This window comes from Meles meles, chromosome 12, assembly GCF_922984935.1.
Source record: "Meles meles chromosome 12, mMelMel3.1 paternal haplotype, whole genome shotgun sequence".
Classification (NCBI taxonomy): domain Eukaryota; kingdom Metazoa; phylum Chordata; class Mammalia; order Carnivora; family Mustelidae; genus Meles; species Meles meles.
In genome coordinates this window covers 79,894,147-79,911,145 of record NC_060077.1, presented here as the reverse complement: position 1 = coordinate 79,911,145, position 16,999 = coordinate 79,894,147, and the positions used below count along the sequence as shown (strand labels likewise).

Genomic DNA, 16,999 nt, shown 5'->3' with positions numbered 1-16,999 from the left:
TAACCTGCTGTCCTCTGGTGAATTGTCAAAGACACGGCTCATGACAACCAGTTTTGATCTCCTGTCGTCTGAGAACTCTTCCTGGGGTGCCGCCCCGGTTACCTCCCTGTCGCAGAAAGCCTGCCCCCCCTCCCCCGATCTCTGCCGCTCACTTCTCCCCGCTGCACACGGACTTGAAACATTTTATGTTTGTGTGTTTTGGCTCCCATTTGAGGGTATCACCTTCTTGTCTTACATATAGTCTCTTAAATGAATAGTAGGTACTTAATATTTTTTTGTTCCTGAGAACCTCTTTTGTTTTGCTCCTCTCGTTCATTTTTCTAGTAAGAGGCTTGATTCGATAACACATGAGATTCTTGAACAGGAGAAGGAGAAAGATCACGTGTGGTTGAAAGTGAACGTGGTTTTTACTTTTATCTTGAATGTGTCTCTTCATTCTGGCGGGCACACTGAGGAGGTGGTATTTCGGGTGTCTGGAGAATTTCTTTTTTGAAGTTCGAGTTCTTTTTACTCAGTAATTGCATGGCCAGCAAGTTGATTAGAGGGGTATCAAATCATTCAGCTTACTCCATGATCCCTTGCTATGTTGGGAGAACATTGAGGACTCAGATGTATTTATCAAGACAGCCCTCTCTAGGGGACATTTCAACTGGGCTTTTTGGTATTTTGCTTGAATATTCTTGAACCCGTCAAATCTTGGCCATGGCCATCACTTAGCTGACATCGAAGAGTTTTCTCATTATAATAAAGCTCTGATTAAAAGACTGTGCTTAAGAAAAATATTAGTAATTCAAAAAACAATAGATTCAGTGCTAGAACGAGACAATGTCAAAATAATTGTGAAATCTGTATAACAACATCTAGTGCCGTTGATCGCCACAGTATTTGAGAAGAAAATTTAGAAGTTTTAGAACAATGGAAAAGGAGTGCTTTATGGAAATTCTATGTGTTTCACTATTCTCATCTTCTGTTTTGTGCCATGAACCACAGCTCAAACCAGATTTTCCAGAAAATTACAGAAGCCATGTCACTTTTAAGAATGTCAGCTCATAGAGGAATTGAAAATTAGCATCAGAGGATGGGATTTCCAGCCTCCTGTTCAAAGCCAAACTGACCTTGATCCCATTCCCTCCTACTTCTTCAAAAAACTTGTCCTATTCATCATCCTCACTCAGTTATTTTCTGGGTTCTCACCTAAAAAAACATTCCTGCTGGCTATTGTTAGTCTTCCTTCGCGCTGGGCATTGAAAGTTAAGAGAATCATCCATGTTCATTCTCTCCATTATTTCATTTTTATCCAGTTCCCCCTCAAGTAGCCCACAGTATTAAGCCTTTTGTCCACACTGCTCTCCTGAAATTGTTCTTCAGAACACGAGATCCTCTTGTTGTATGCAGTGTTCATTTTTCCACTCTTACTGAGGCACCTTTTTCTCCTTAAAGCTCTTAATCGCCTTTTTTTTTTTAAAGCTCTTTACCCTTTCAACTTTCTTAAACACAGTCTCCCTGGTTCTCCTGTCTCTCTGACCATTTTCCCCAGTACACTCACTGGGGTACCCCAGGGCTTCACAAGATTTCAATGACCACAGACCCCCCTGTGGCTCAGGGCTCCCAAATTTTCCCTCCGCTGTGGGCTTTCTGACAGCTGAACTCATGTCCTTGATATTCCAGAGGTTTGGATTCAGTCTTCTGCCCCCACCGTCTTTCTCCTCACGTGTTGTTTCCAGGGTTAGTGGTAGTGCGTCTCACAGCTTTGTTAGAAGCACAGAAGTTGTCTTCTCCTATGTCCAATCTATCAGCATGCCTCTGGATTAAATTTCTATGTAATTATTTCTTGTATCCATCCCCTCATATCTTTCCCTTATCTTCCCTTTCTCGGGGCTTCTGGGATAGCCTCCCCTCCCAGCCTGTTCCCTCAGACTTCAGTCTTGTCCTCATCGGCTCCTACTGCTTGGTTCCAGCTGGAGTCCCCTCTCCACAGATGGTACATGTGGAGCTCCCATGTGGTCACTCATGGCACTCCCCTCCCCAGAGAACAACAGTGATTCTCCCCAACCTACAGCTGTTAAGTCTGGGTCCTTCAACATGACTTGCAGGACCCTGAGTTTTCCCCTTGACCCAAGAAGCAGTCTAGAGAGCTTGAAAGAGTCAGAAGCTAAGAACCCCGTCTCTGTTAGAGACCTGAGAGGTTGGTTCTCTATCCAGGGGCCAGGACAGTGTGGTTTAACCTCTCTCTGCCTTTACTGCTAGCTTGGAAAGCACATGCTAACACTGGTCTTCCGCCATCTCCCAAGCAGATTTCCTTCTCCAAACAGCTTTGCTAGATAACGAGCGAGGGTTGAGCCCTGAAAAAGTGCATCTGGAAGACCTGGGTAGAGAGGACGAGGCTCCACGGAAGACACACCGTGCACGCACATACTCTGTAGGTACGCAAACGCTACGGAGCCAGTCGGGGTTTGGGGAGTTGAGCCTTGGGTTACCGTATCGCCTGCTCCTTTAACTATTTCTCTAATCAGCAGCCTTTTTGCAGAGCCAGTAGCCTGGCTTCCTGTATGAAGGGCATCTCATGACCCAGGGTTCTTGGGGCTTCAAAGGGGAGCAGTCTGAAGGCACAAAGTAAGCAAATGACTCTGCTTTGGCCCAGGAGGTGGACTGTCATTACCCCAAGGTGGAAATCTTCAATTAGTCACGGAGAGTTGAACTTCTCCAGGCATTTGATTCAAATTAACCTATCTCGGGATCACATCGGGGATGCTGAAGGCTGTCCTGTGCCAATGGAAGGCGTGACACTGTGCAGGATCCAGGCTCAGGAGACGCGGGGGCCAGGAACATTCTGGTTCTTCCCATCATGGACCCTGGACACCTTACCTCTTTCAGCTTCAATTTTTCTCTATCTCTCATCTCTAAAAAGGGTTTAGCCCTACCAAGCCCTGACTACCATCCACAGTGGTCTTCAAAACAAAATTTAGTCATTGTGCACGAAAGCACTTTGACAACACTAATGTGCTAATTAGTTACAAAATGATGTTCTAATTATTACAATTTACAGTTTTGTCACAACTGTAACAGAATGGTAGCTAAGCCACAGTACCTTATAGATGCATTATCTAATTTAAATTTCACAGCCCTTGAGATTGTTACAATTCCCATGGTATAGCTGAAGAAATGGAGACACAGAAAGGTTAAAATAAATACCTTATCCAAGACCACGCAGCTGGTAAATAATAAAGCCAGGTTTTGAATCTAGAAGGTCTGACCTCAGGATTCTTTACTTTATCGATGTGCCTGCTGCCTTTCTGATAAAGTACCCTGCCCACTGCTGGGCTCTGCTTGTCTCTAAGCTGGAATGTGCTGATCCCTCTGATCCCAACCACTATTTCTGCCCCATAATGAATTTCAGCACATGCCTCTTTAACTGGCAAACGGTATTTTAAACTCAGTACTCAGTGCTGATGAGGGTTACAGGGTGGACACTTTTACTTCATGTCAATGGGAGGGTTCATTGATAGAACTTTCTGGAAAGGGATTTGGCCATCAAGAGCCTTGAAGTCCTGTTTAGGAATTTGTGATAAAGAAATAACCAGGGTTCGTATAAAAGGTGTCTATTAAAGGATTATGTATCTTAGCATAGAACTTCAGACTGTACAAATACACAGTAAAAAGAGAAAAGTTGAATCATAGTTTATCCATAATATAGAATATAATGTAGCCAATAAATGTCTTGTGTTCACAAAATGTTCAATGACAGAAAATAGAAGACTTTCGAATTAAAGCCAAGAACAAAACCATATAGTATACAGTCATTATTTTGTTTAATATATAATAAGACATGCTCAGTATTTATATATGATGAGAAGTAGGACTATGGAACATTTTTATTCATGCTTTACATTTCCCAACTTTATGTTATCACCAAATAGTATTGTGGGGGTTTTTTGGAAAAGCATTACTTTAAAATCTTTTCTCAATGTTCACTAAGTCTAATGAATTTAGTCTTTTACAAAGAGAATTTCTAGCAGTCTTTTTTCATTCTGCAAAGCCTGCAGATTTCTTCTAGCGCCTTCTCCGCATTAAAAAACAAAAATGAAGTGAGATCAAGTGGTGTGATGACTTGCAACCATAGACCAATGGTGACATGTGATTCCTTGTTAAATCCCCTACGTCTTCACCTGAGTCTAGAGTGAGGGAAGCACAGAGAAAGGAAATCCTTTCCACAGGTGTGGAGTAGAAAGCTGGAAGACACTACCCAGGAGCACCTGGGCCCACCGCTGATCATAAAGGCTACGTGCCATTTCCCAGGTTCCCCGCTCATCTTTCTGGGGAAATGCTTCCCGAAAAAAGAAAGTAACTTTTTCTCTGGAAGGACGTGTTCACGCAGACTCCTCTACATAACTCAGAATACATATCTTGTCACCATAACCAAGAGCCAGGGAAGGCTGTATTGGGGGGGAAAAAAAAGAAAAAGTTGTGTTGAAATCCTGAAACCCAGAAAAATCACAGTTCTGATGGGTAAGAAAGGCAGAGCTGGGGGATTTTTGTGTGTCATGCTTTTTGGAATTTGGCTCTTTCATTTTCAACTTAGTAAAATTTTTGTTTGCTTAAAATAGTCATCTCCACTCTTCTGGAGCAATGTTTGAATGTGAGTCTGACACATGGGATTTAGATGTTGCTGGCCGGGAGGGTTAAAGATTCCACTTTGGACTATAAAATCTGCACTTCTGGCTGAGACATGAAGACAGATGGAGTGAGTAACGGGAGTTCAGCACTCAGAGAACATTGTTCCAGAAAAATAGCTTTATAGTCCTTTTGTGACTGATGAAAACCAAAAAAAAAAAAAAAAAAAAAAAAATCTATTACTTTTTAAAACACTATTTCAATAACACACCCAGCTGTGTACACTGCTACAGTTAAGCGGCGTTGTGCCAGGTTGGATTAATTTATATTTGTGTTTAGCATGTCTGGATCTTGAGGGTTTGAACGAACATTTTTTGGAGAAGGAAGCTGACGGTAAGCAGAATGCTCCTTTTGGCCATCCACCAAATCCAACTCAACTGAAAATCGTTATGGAAAATCGGAGACATGTGGTTCTGGTGGCTGCTACACTGTCAGGGAAGATGAAATCAGTTGTTATTCGGAATCTTCCAGTCCACCTTGTTTCCTCCGATGGGTTTTGTCAGCTACTCTGTGTGTAGGAGCGTGCAAAATTGCAGCATGTTAACCCTCCCTGTACGGATGTTTTGACATTTATCTGAAAAGTTTCCATTGCAAGAACTTACTTGGAGAAGTTCAAACACACATTTCTCCCTTAAAAACTGTCATTGATTCATTATCCAGTCAAGCAGGTAAACATAGCCTGTCTTGAATGCTGACTAATCTTAATCCAAAACTCATTAGTGAACCAAAGTTTAGATTCAACATCTAAATTTTGGTCGTGGCACAAGTCCTAAATAATTTGGGAGATGTTTCCTTTGAAGAAGCAAGATCTTTCCAAAAGAAGCCATTTATCCCGGATATTTAGTAAAAAGCTATCTTAGCTGAAAGTTGATCGGATTCAGTTGTTACTTTTCATCTGAAATGTGGAGAATACGCTGTTTTCTAATTAAATTATTCTGCTATGATAGGGGAGCCTTAAAAAATACCCAGAAAATGGAGCACTTGGGTGCCTCAGTCAGTTAAGCATCTAACTCTTGATTTCGGCTCAGGTCATAATCTCGTGAGTCGTGAGATCGAGCCCCATGTCAGGCTCCTTGCTTGGATGGGAGTCTGCAATTCTCGCCCTCTGCCCCTCAACCCACTTGCATGCTCTTTCCTCTCTCTCTCTGAATCAAATCTTTAAATACATATATATATATATATATGTATGTATGTATATCCAAAAACTCAGATCAAGGAACTGAATTTAAGGAAATCTTAAAGATGAGCCCAAAGGTTATTAAAAGCTCTGTTAAATACAGCATACACTGTGATAGTAAAATGCTTTCTAAAAATATCAAAATTTTGTAGCCATCAGAAATTAAAGTTTGAGATAAAGAGCTTATTCTGTGAAATGAAGTGAGAGAAGCAGTGTAGGCAAAGGCATATCAGTACGATCTCAGCTGTTTACCAAAGACACACAAAAAAGTGAAGGGAGGGCGCCTGGGTGACTCAGTGGGTTAAAGCCTCTGCCTTCAGCTCAGCTCATGATCCTAGGGTCCTGGGATCGAGCCCCGCATCGGGCTCTCTGCTCAGCAGGGAGCCTGCTTCCTCCTTTCTCTCTCTCTGCCTACTTGTGATTCTGTCAAATAAATAAATAAAATCTTTAAAAAAAAATAAAACTTTAAAAAAAAAGTGAAAGGAGAGTTGCCAAATACTTGATATTCTGGGCTGTAGAATTAGGGGTGATTATCTTGTTCTTTGTATCTTTCTGTAATTTCTAGGATTTATATAGTCAGATACATGGCATATTAATTTATAATCATAAAATGGTAATATAAATTACCAAGTTCTTTTTTTTTTAAGATTTTATTTATTTATTTGACAGATAGAGATCACAAGTAGGGAGAGAGACAGGCAGAGAGAGAGAGAGGAGGAAGCAGGCTCCCTGCCAAGCAGAGAGCCCGATGCGGGGCTCGATCCCAGGACCCTAGGATCATGACCTGAGCCGAAGGCAGAGGCTTTAACCCACTGAGCCACCCAGGCACCCCTAAATTACCAAGTTCTTAACCATTTCCAAAGAGTAATAAAAGTTTAAAAACAGGGGCACCTGGGTGGCTCAGTCAATTAGGCCTCTGCCTTCGGCTCCAGTCATGATCCTGGTGTCCCAGGATCAAGCCCCACATCGGGCTCCCTGTTCAGTAGGAAGCCTGCTTCTCCCTATGACCATTCCCCCTCTCTTGGTCTCCCTGCCCCTTTCTCTCTCTCTCTCAAATAAATAAATTCTTTAAAAAATATTTAAAAACATCTTTTATAAGTCTTAAGACAGGAAAGGAAATATCCCTGGATTGATTCAAATGTCTGTCAATTCAGAAATAACCAAAGAGAGTATTTTTCACCTAATATATATTTTTCCCTCTAAAACATAGCAATTTAGTCAACAACACTTTTTTTCACTCTGTAGCATCCACTCTCTCTTCCTGGTAATGCCATCCTCATTTTGTTTTTGGAAATTTTTCTTTCTTTCTCACTCTGAGTACAGCAAGTGGAACAGACCTCCCATGCTGGTCAGAGCCTGGGTTTGAGGCGTGAGCCAAAGCGTTAGCCCCAAAGTCACATTGCTTGGCCCAGGAATAAGCACGGGACCTAGTCCGGGCCAGTGGGAGAGAGGAAGTCCTGGGACGTGTATGGCAATGATGTCGTCCTATGAAACATCAGACCCTTGGACGTGGTGTTGTGAAGACGTGTCCTTGAAGCTATAGGGAGGCTCCTGGCAGGTCCGAGAGGGGAGCAGACCCAGGAGCAGCAGTAGAGAGAAGGATCCGATGGCACTTCTCACACCCTGGAATAAGACCATCCTTTAGATCTTTCCAACTGTCTGAGCCAGTAAGTTCCCTTGCTCCTTAGTTGCATCTGGGTTAAATTTTCATTCAGCTGCATGAACACCAACCAGTACGGAAACCACATGGGAAAGTACAGTAACCAGCTGGATACTGTAACGTTTATTCTGGTCCCATGCTGTGTTGCCCTACCCACCGTTCTCCTCTTTCTGGCTCTGCAGCGTGAGGCGCAGTTTTACCAGGAAGTGTAAAGAAGGAACCTTCTCTAGGTGGATGTTTGAAAGCGGGGCTGAGCGATTGCTTCTGACGATGCTTACCTGTGCAACATGAGTTCCGGGGACGTAGCTCCCAGAAGGCCTAGTTTATGGATCCCCCCACCCCCCGCCCGTTAAAATGTGTGTTCTAACCCCACTGGCATTAAAGAGCCCATTTTCACCATTTTTAAGCAAAAAGTCTGCGTTCTTGTTCTTCTGTCGAATCAGCTAGCACGAGGCATTTCACTCGACCTCCTGTTTGTCAAGGCTGATCCGTACTTAGAATGTGGGCACCCTCGCATGTGTGGAAACTTCACCCCGATCCCTCACTATTCCTCACTGATCTAAAAAGCCTTGTCTTTAAGTAATTGTCCCTTTTCTCTTATCAAGTAAGAGATTTTCTTGGTACAGAGATTTGCTTAGTACAGAATCAGGAAACACTGATAATCCAAAGTTTAAAAATGGAAACCACCATAATGCTGTCGCACAAAGAAAACGTCACTTAACACTTAGACTGGGAAATAGTATGGATATTTAAAAATGGGATTATGTGGTAATTTCTTAGTCTTTTTATTTTCATTACTAAATTAACCTCGTCCCAACTCCTTACATATTTTGCAACTACATTTTCAAGATCCCTAGTAATCCCATCTAGGAATTCTATCACTTACATAAACAATGTCCAGTTGTTCGATATTTAGGTTGCTGCTTGTGCTTTTGTTCCTTTTTAAGGACAGTACGAAGAACATCCTCGAATGTGTGCATATTCTCATTTTATTAGAACAAGTTCCTAGATACTGGAGTTCTCTGGGTCAGCGGGAGAACCAAATATTAAGGACTTTGCTCGTAAGCTGTCCTCTAGAAAGTTCCTTCCCACCCACACCGTATGAGGAGACTGGTTTCTTCACACTCTTGCTCTTTTACCATTTGAAAAAATATCCTCTTTCACACTTGGCGGCGTTACATGTGTGTGTAAGACTGACCATCATTCTCCCACACTGCAGTGTGAGCTGAGCACAGACCTAGCATCTCTTCTGCCAGGACCTCCCCTGATGCCTCTCACTCAGCAGGAAACCTCGGTGAATTTACTCTCAGTAAATCATTTATGGACGGATGGATAAAAATGTGTGTCTGTGTATGTGTGCGTATGTATGCACACCTGTGAATTACTTCTGATGTGCATTTCCATGAGCCTGAAGCCTTGTGCTGTTGATAAACTCCAGAAGCTTCAGAGGACTGCCTACGTGAAACTGAAAGGGATCCCATCTCCATCACCCATCGCAAACCTTGCTCATGGCGATAAGAGGATTTCTTGGGTTAATTGCTCCGCTTTTGCTGAGCGTGAAAACCAGATCTGATCATAAAGTACTGAGTCTACTGTCTTTGGTCACCTTCTCTCCCTGCAACACCATGCTAAGAATTCTACCACCAAAAGAGTGCTTTTTTTTTTTTTTTTTAAATTTAGATTTTTAGAGTTGATTTGAATTTGAAACAAAGACTCTGGGAAGCCATATGTCTTCTGGCTTTTTCAGAGCGGTTCACAGAGACAGCTGTGTGTCCAGAGGACTCCTTCGTTCCCGTATTTCATATAAGAATAGCCAGCAGCATCATGGTATCTCTTTTTCTTTTACTCCGTTCCTCTTCCTGGGCTCCTTTCCAAGGATATCCGAGGACCTCCGAGCTGGTGTTGATCCGCAAAGAGGCTCGTGGTGGAGGGACCAAGAGCCAGATGATGATGGAGACCCGGGGAGGAAACTCTCCCACGGCAGCCTGCCTGATTAGGGTTAGTTTTTCATTCATTGGTCTGCTCAGAGGACAGTTTTATAGCAACACAGATGGGCATGCTAGGGGTCTCAGTTTGGGTTCCCCCAGAAGCTGGCCCAGAGACCAGGCTTTGTAGATCTGCAGTGTATTTGGGAGATGATCCCGAGGGACACTTGTGGGGAAGGCAGCCAGCAGAGGGCATGCTTTGAGTAAGTTACTGCTCCGGGGCCCTGGGACCTCATCCTGCTGGGAACTCTGGGAATAGTATAAGAGCCGGATCTGCGAGCTACCTGTCCTTGGTCAAGGGCTGCTCCCAGGGAGCAGGTAATTCCCCAGCACCACCTCCTACCCGCTTGGGTGGCCCTGCCAAGCAGGCACACGGGCTCTGGTAGCCAGACAAAGCGCCGAGGCAAAGAGAGATGCTGGCCGTTGCGAGTTGCATGGGTCCCCGATGGGAACTGCCACGTGTGTCTGGCTGCAACTTCCTGGCCACCACACGTATGCCACCAATACTACTCTCTGTGCTCTTTGCGGGGGAGTGACACCCCTCCCCCATCCTGGCTGACCCACTGGCAAATAGGCAAGTCTCACACATGGGCCTTAAATTACAGGAAGAATGAAGACAGCAGGGAACGTGATGGCCAAGCAGGGAAGACCCATTAGCAAATGAGCGAATTGGAGTTCTGTTTATAGTTGTGTTATGAATGGTTTGTTTTCTTAATCATGACCCTCTAACCAAATGTGCGTAAGCATTAACTGAATAATGTGCCTGCTACTGGTTGGGAGCTGAGCGATCATAAACAGAGGAGGCCTCCCAGACGGGGATCTGGTCTGTGGCTGAGTCCCAGCCTATCAGCAACTCATCAGAGTAGAGCCCCCCCCCGCCGCAACCCACCGACCCCAGTCTGCGAGTTTGCAGGGTTGTGGCGAGCAGGCAGCTGAGGTACTCCTCTTTTCTTCCTCCCAGGCTGTGTGACACACATTTTTTTCAGTATAGTTGACACACAATAGGACATGAATCGTAGGCGTACAGCATAGCGATACCACAACCCTACCCCATGCTGTGCTCACCCCGAGTGGAGCAATTATGTTACTATTAACTATTCTCCCTGTGTTGTATGTCCCCATGTATTTTTGCCTTGGTTTCCCTTGCCTTAGGAGACATGTAGAACAATGATGCTACAGCCAGTGTCAAAGAGATTACTGCCTGTGTTCTCTTCTAGGAGTTTTATGGTTTCAGATCTCATGACATACACACGCGTTCAAACATATTTCTTTATTCCTGTGACTTTTTCTTTTTTTTCCTTTCTGGCTGGGTAGAGTATGCTTCATTGATGGTATGTGACAAAGTTTGGCTCCGCCAGTCCCTTCCCTTCTTCAGGGGATCTGAGATGGACACTGTGTAGAAGTCAGGAGATTCTCAGCGTGTTGGGGGATGAGTCGGGGTGAGGACTTCCCAGCAGCTGAGAGCCTCTCTCTCCCTCCTGCTCTCACTGGAGCTGGTGGCCCAGGGGCTCTCACTCCTTGGAGGCCATAGGGACCATAAGGTCTACCATCTGGTTGCTATAGCCAAATTCACTGTCATAGCAGGAAATGAGCTTGACACGATGGTCATTGAGGGCAATGCCAGCCCCAGGATTGAATGTGGAGGAGTGGGTGTTACTGTTTAAGTTGCAGGAGACAACCTTGTCCTCAGTGGAGCCCAGCGTGCCCTTGAGGGAGCCCTCCAGTGCCTCTTCAGCATCCTCTTGATGTTGTCGTATTTGACAGCTTTCTCCAGGCAGCAGGTCAGATCTGCAACCAACACATTGGGGGTGAGAAAATGGAAGGCCCTGACAGGGAGCTACCCATTCAGCTCAAGGGTGATCTTGCCTACAGCCTTGGCAGCACCAGAAGCAGGGTTAATATTCTGGGCAGCCCCTCGGCCACCACACTACACGTCCCAGTGGAGGCGTCCACAGTCTTCTGGGTAGCAGTGATGTCATGGGCTGTGGTCCTCGGTCCCTCCACCATGCCAGAGCTGTCACACATGACCTTGGCCAGAGGCCAAGCAGTTGGTGGTGTGGGAGGCATTGCTGATCATCTTGAGGGAGTTGTTATACTTCTCATAGGCCACACCCATGCCAAACATGGGGGTGTCAAAGAAGGGGCAGAGATGATGACCCTCTTGGCCCTACCCTTCAGGTGAGCCCCAGCTTTCTCCATGGTGGTGAAGACTCCAGTGGATCGCACAAGATACTCAGCACCAGCACCATCCCATTTGATATTGGTGGGATGTCACTCCTGGAAGACAAAGATGGGCTTTTCACTGATGACAAGTTTCTCATTCTCAGACTTGACTGTGCCATTGAATTGGCTGCGAGTGGAATCATACTGGAACATGAAGACCATGTAGTTGAGGTCAGTGAAGGGGTCATTGATGAAGACAGTATCTGCTTTGCTAGACTTAAAAGCAGCACTGGTGATCAGGCCCCCATTATGGTCAAATCTGTTTATTCCAACATTTATCCTGGTGTCTCAGGGACACAGCTGATACTGCGCCAGAGATGAAGCTGTCTGTCAAAAGGGAGGAGCAGAGAGCCTCCTGTGACTTCCTTAGTCCATACTGTAAGCCTGTTTCTCCTACTCCTCTTTACCCATCTTACCCATCCTTCTGACCCTCTCCCTTCTGGCAATCGTCAGTTTATTCTCTGTATTTATAGGTCTGATTCTGCTTTTTGTTTATTCGTTTGCTTCTGTCTGACTTATTTTACTTAGCATAATATCCTGTAAGTTCGTCCATGTTGTTGCACATGGCACAATCTCAGGCCTTTTTGGCTGCATGATATTCTAGTGTGTGTATGTGTGTCCGTGTGTGTACCACATCTTCTTTATCCATTCATCTGTCAATGGACACTCGCTTCCATATTTTAGCTGTTGTAAATAATGTTGCAGTGAACATAGGAGTGCCTGTATCATTTTGCATTAGTGTTTTCATTTTCTTTGGGTAAATGCTCAGTAGTGAAACTATTGGATGATACAGTATTTCTATTTTTAATTTCTTGAGGACTCTCTGTACCATTTTCCACAGTGGCTGTACCAATTTATGTTCCCACCAACAGTGTATGAGCGTTCCTTTTTCTCCACCTCCTTAACTCTTGTTATTTCTTTTTGATCCTCGGCATTTTGAAAGGTGTAAGATCAATATCTCTTTGTGGTTTTGATTTGCATTTCCCTGGTAATTAGTGAGGATAAGCATCTTGCCATGTGTCTGCGTGTCTTTGGAAAAATATCTATCTAGCCTCTGCCATTTTAATCAGATTATTGGTTTTTGGGGGGTGTTGAGTTGTAATAAGTTCTGTATATCTTTTCAGTATCAACCCCCTATTGGATATATCATTTGCCAGTGTCTTCTCCCATTCAGCAGGTTGCCTTTTTCTTTTGTTGATAGTTTCTTTCACTGTGCAGAAACATTTTATTTTGATATAGTCCCAGTAATGTATTTTTGCTTTGGTTTCCTTTGCCTTAGAAGACCTACCTAAACAAGTATTCCTGCTGATGTTAAGGAAATTACTGCCTATGTTCTCCTCTAGGCATTTTATGGTTTCAGGCTTCATGACATACAAACATACTCAAACATTTAAGTCATGCAAGCAAACTTTGGAAGATATCCACCAAAGAGACGGTAATGATTTTTAAATATATCTCTGATATTTTGAATCTGATTTTCCAAAAGGAAGTATTCATGTCAAGGTTTTTTAGTTCTTGATAGAAACGCATATATATATATATATATATATATATATATATATATATATGCATATGTGTGTGAGAGAGAAATTGATTAGAACAGTGACTGGAACAAAGTAAACACTAAATGTGTTTGATGTTATTATTGTGTTACTGCATACTGACTCCCATCCAAGATCCTGAGAAGCCCCCCAAAAGAGAAGCTTATTACCATCGAGGAATTTCTGTGTTTTAGAGTTGTATCTTCAGAAAAATTTTGGGAACCACCTTGAGGTCCCAGGGCTTTTTTTAACCTATATTTTTATGTTCAGACCAACAGAACAACATCTTCTTTCTCATGATGCTGATCACAGGCCTAGCAACAAGGGCGCATGTTCCATCTGCCCCACCTTCCCCAGAGAAATGCCCTGCCTGGTTCAGAACCATGGACAGTGTCATGGGAGGCAGCATTCCCCTGCCAACCCAACAATATTGGGCATGCTGATCTTGTGACACATCTTTTTTAATCTTTGAAACTCCCCCACGTCCTTGTATGTTGTGTGGTCAAGAAAATGTGTCTCTCTTCCAAAGTCAAGACCTGGGCCTTTCAGTGACTGTGGATCTAACCCCCTGCCAACCCAACTGTTAATGGCTCAGTAGAAAGAAAGCCCACTTCTTTCCATGCCTGCTTGGTAGAAGCATCTGGTTTTAAGTTCAGTATAAATGACTCTAGGAAGAAAGGAACAAAAATTATCAGATGCTTTTACCTAATCAGCGTACACAGACTCAATCTTAAATGGGGCTTCTATATGACAGGGGGCTCTGGGGTCCAATGATACTAGACAGGTCAAAAATAAGGCAGGGAGCTTTGGTTTAAGGGGTATGTAGATTGTACATAATGCCTCTATGATACTGTCTTCTTTATATATAAGTAAATGACTTTTTACCTGAAGCAGAGCCCAGGGAGTCATCACAAATGCTTACCCTTCTGAACACAAACAGGTGAAAATTCTTCTTACCCCAACAGAAGGAAACACTGCCCCCAGTGCAGCCAAATTGAATGAACCCAAATACCCGGATTCCTTACAGTTAGCAACAAGGTAAAAGAATGACTTGTTTATGAGTGAACGATGAATTGTTTGTAGTGATACAGTTGAGCTGGATGCCCTGTTCTCCCCATCCTGGGCTCAGAAGGGCCCTAGCAATTTCACCTATTCCCATTTTTATAAAAACAAAGAAATAGAAGCATAGATGTTCAAGGGCTCGTGCAGTACCAGAAGCTCCTCTCCAGTGTCCCAACTGTCATGAGGAAAATGTGCATTCTTGGTTAGGCACTTCTGCCTTATGTAGTTAAAGTTTGCATCATGGGCAAAAGTGCCAGGGGAACTGGTGGTAAAGGCGAGCTGGCTGGCACTAAAAAGCTTAATTGATGTTTGGTTTATTGCGAGATGACCGGAATGGGAGATACTGGTGAGAAGAAAAGGTCACACAGTTTGGACCAAGTCCAAACTTCGGACTCTTGGCAGAGTAGCATGGACAGCCATTTCAGACACTTACCAGTATGTTCTCCGTGTTTGCTGTGATAATTCCAGCAACCACCTTGAAGGTTTCATGCTACGTTTCACTATGACCTTGCCCAAGAGGACTGAGGACTGGACTTCGAAGCCTCTGGGGTCTTAAGAGCCAGGTTACCGCATGACAACCAATTAAGTAGAAATTTGGTTAGCAAGCCAGGAAGGTCTGTGGTAATGAGCCAAATCATGTCCTACGAAGAGAAACAGACCCTGAAGATGAGTCATAACAGGAGAGTAAACAAAGATAAACCTTGGCGACCACCCCCCAAACTTTCCTTTTCAGCACAGATGGTTTTTACCCCCTATCAGTGGAATGTTAATGACTCTCATCCATCGACATGAAGCTGTTGCAACAACAAACACTGGCAGCTCCTATCAGCCACTTGACATGTTTGCTGGCCCTTCTCATTCTCATTGGCTCGCTCTTATCCCTCAGCCTTCACGAAGAGTTGGGGATATTTGCATTCTAGCCAAAGAGAAAAAGTAGAGGTTCCCTGTCTCCTGTGCCGTTTCCTTAGGAACATGGCTTTCATGAGTCAGAGCAATGGTGCGCTGCAAAGTAAATAAGAAGAAAAAATTCTAATGTTTCCTGAGTACCAAGATAAGGCAAGCACCCTCCTGGAGCAAGACTTGCACAGTCTCCCCAGTCTTCCCTCAAACCTATCAAGTAGGGCTTCCTAGTGTGCCCATTTTGCAGATGAGGAAACTGAGGCTCGGGGATATTAACTTTGTCCAGAGCACAGCTGGAAAGTGGCAGAGGCAGGATTTGAACTCAGAAAGCCTGACATATCAGCGTCTTCACTCCCGCCTCCCTCCAGAGCAGATTTTTCAAGGCCGAGAGAGGAACAGCCTCGAGCCAGCACAATTGCTAAGGTAATATTTTCCCAAAAGATCATTTTTCCTTCTACTTAGTTAATTCTCATCAAACTCAAAGATTACCTTGGCCTTCTAACCTGAAGTTGTGTCCAAGATAGGCTTTCTGGAGGGTCTTTGTTGACAGTCCAGATGAACTACCACTCAGAGAGAGAATCAGACCCCACAAGTTTCTGGGCTCAGAAGCTCAGAGCACAGTAGCTCCGAGAAGATCTCAAAAGACGTGGGCGGAGGAGACTCTTAACAGTCCGGTTTTGGAAATGATGCCATTTACGGACAAATTACAGCTCAGGTCCCCTCTTAGGAATATCTATTATAGACCTGTTACTGAGATCTATATTATCTTGACTCCAGAATAATTGGTCTTGAAATAAAACATCGCTGTTATGCGCATGACTACAATAGCAGCTCAGAAACTTGAGAAACAAACGTGTGGCTCCGGGAGGCCAGGGGGCAGGTCACGATGGCTGTGCAGCTTTGTTTTGGGGCCCCACTGTAGCCTGGTTTCATCTTCCCACCCTTCTTCCCCTTGAGCCACCGCCTCCCCCAAGGTTTTGCCCTTGTTCACGTATCACTTTACTTTATATCCTCTTCGGAGAAAACTATGACATGCATACATTTAAAAAGTAAAATAAATGTCAGAACTTCCTGCTTCTCCACTCTGCAAACACTAAAGTAAAACCATGTGCCTGTGAACCTGGCCCCCTGGTTGTTGTCGTTCCAGGTGTCATCTAGAAGGACGCTTGAGCTAGGACCAGGAGGGTCAAAAATTGAAATGATAGAGTTTTATCGACAGCCACTGAAAGCCTAAGGAGCCGTGGCCAAAACAACTTAAAACATATCTACTAAAACAGATGGCCTTTCCCTGTGTTTCAGTGATTGAAAACCAAGAGGCATTCCGTGTCCTGGCAAGGGTGCTCCGGGGTAAGGATTAAGTGTGTGCTCTTTAAAGTCAACAGATGCCACTTAGATTAGGGCTGCAGCTTTTTTTTTGGGTGGGGGTGGGGGGTGGGAATTGGGGAAAGGAAAGAAAACATGCCTGAATTCCCCAAGGGAAGTCTGTGTTCCACAGCAAACAAAGCCCCAGCCAGAAGCTACCCTTACACGCACAGGGCTTCAACCTCAGGGTCTGAGCCAGCTGCAAATGTCACCTGTGGCTTTCCAAGTTAGACTAGCCCTTCACTCCGCCAGTCTTGGCTGCCCTGAAGGCTGAGCTTTGGGAAAACAAAGCATCAGATCAAAGCTGTGAGAGCGCTGCTCTCAAGTCAGCTTCGTGGGAGGGCCCTGTGTCCACGGAGGAGCCAAGCAAGCGGAGCTCCCCCCGAAGTCCTGGCATGGTGATCACTTACTAAGTGCC

General features: G+C 44.3%; 1 protein-coding gene and 1 pseudogene across 1 annotated transcript in view; one reads left to right on the top strand and one right to left on the bottom strand.

Annotated features, from left to right (window-relative positions):
• CCBE1 (collagen and calcium binding EGF domains 1) overlaps positions 1-16,999 on the top strand; it is a 224,431-nt gene that overhangs the window by 141,190 nt on the left and 66,242 nt on the right. The gene's annotated exons all lie outside the window — the stretch shown is intronic.
• LOC123954403 lies at positions 11,005-11,992 on the bottom strand (annotated as a pseudogene).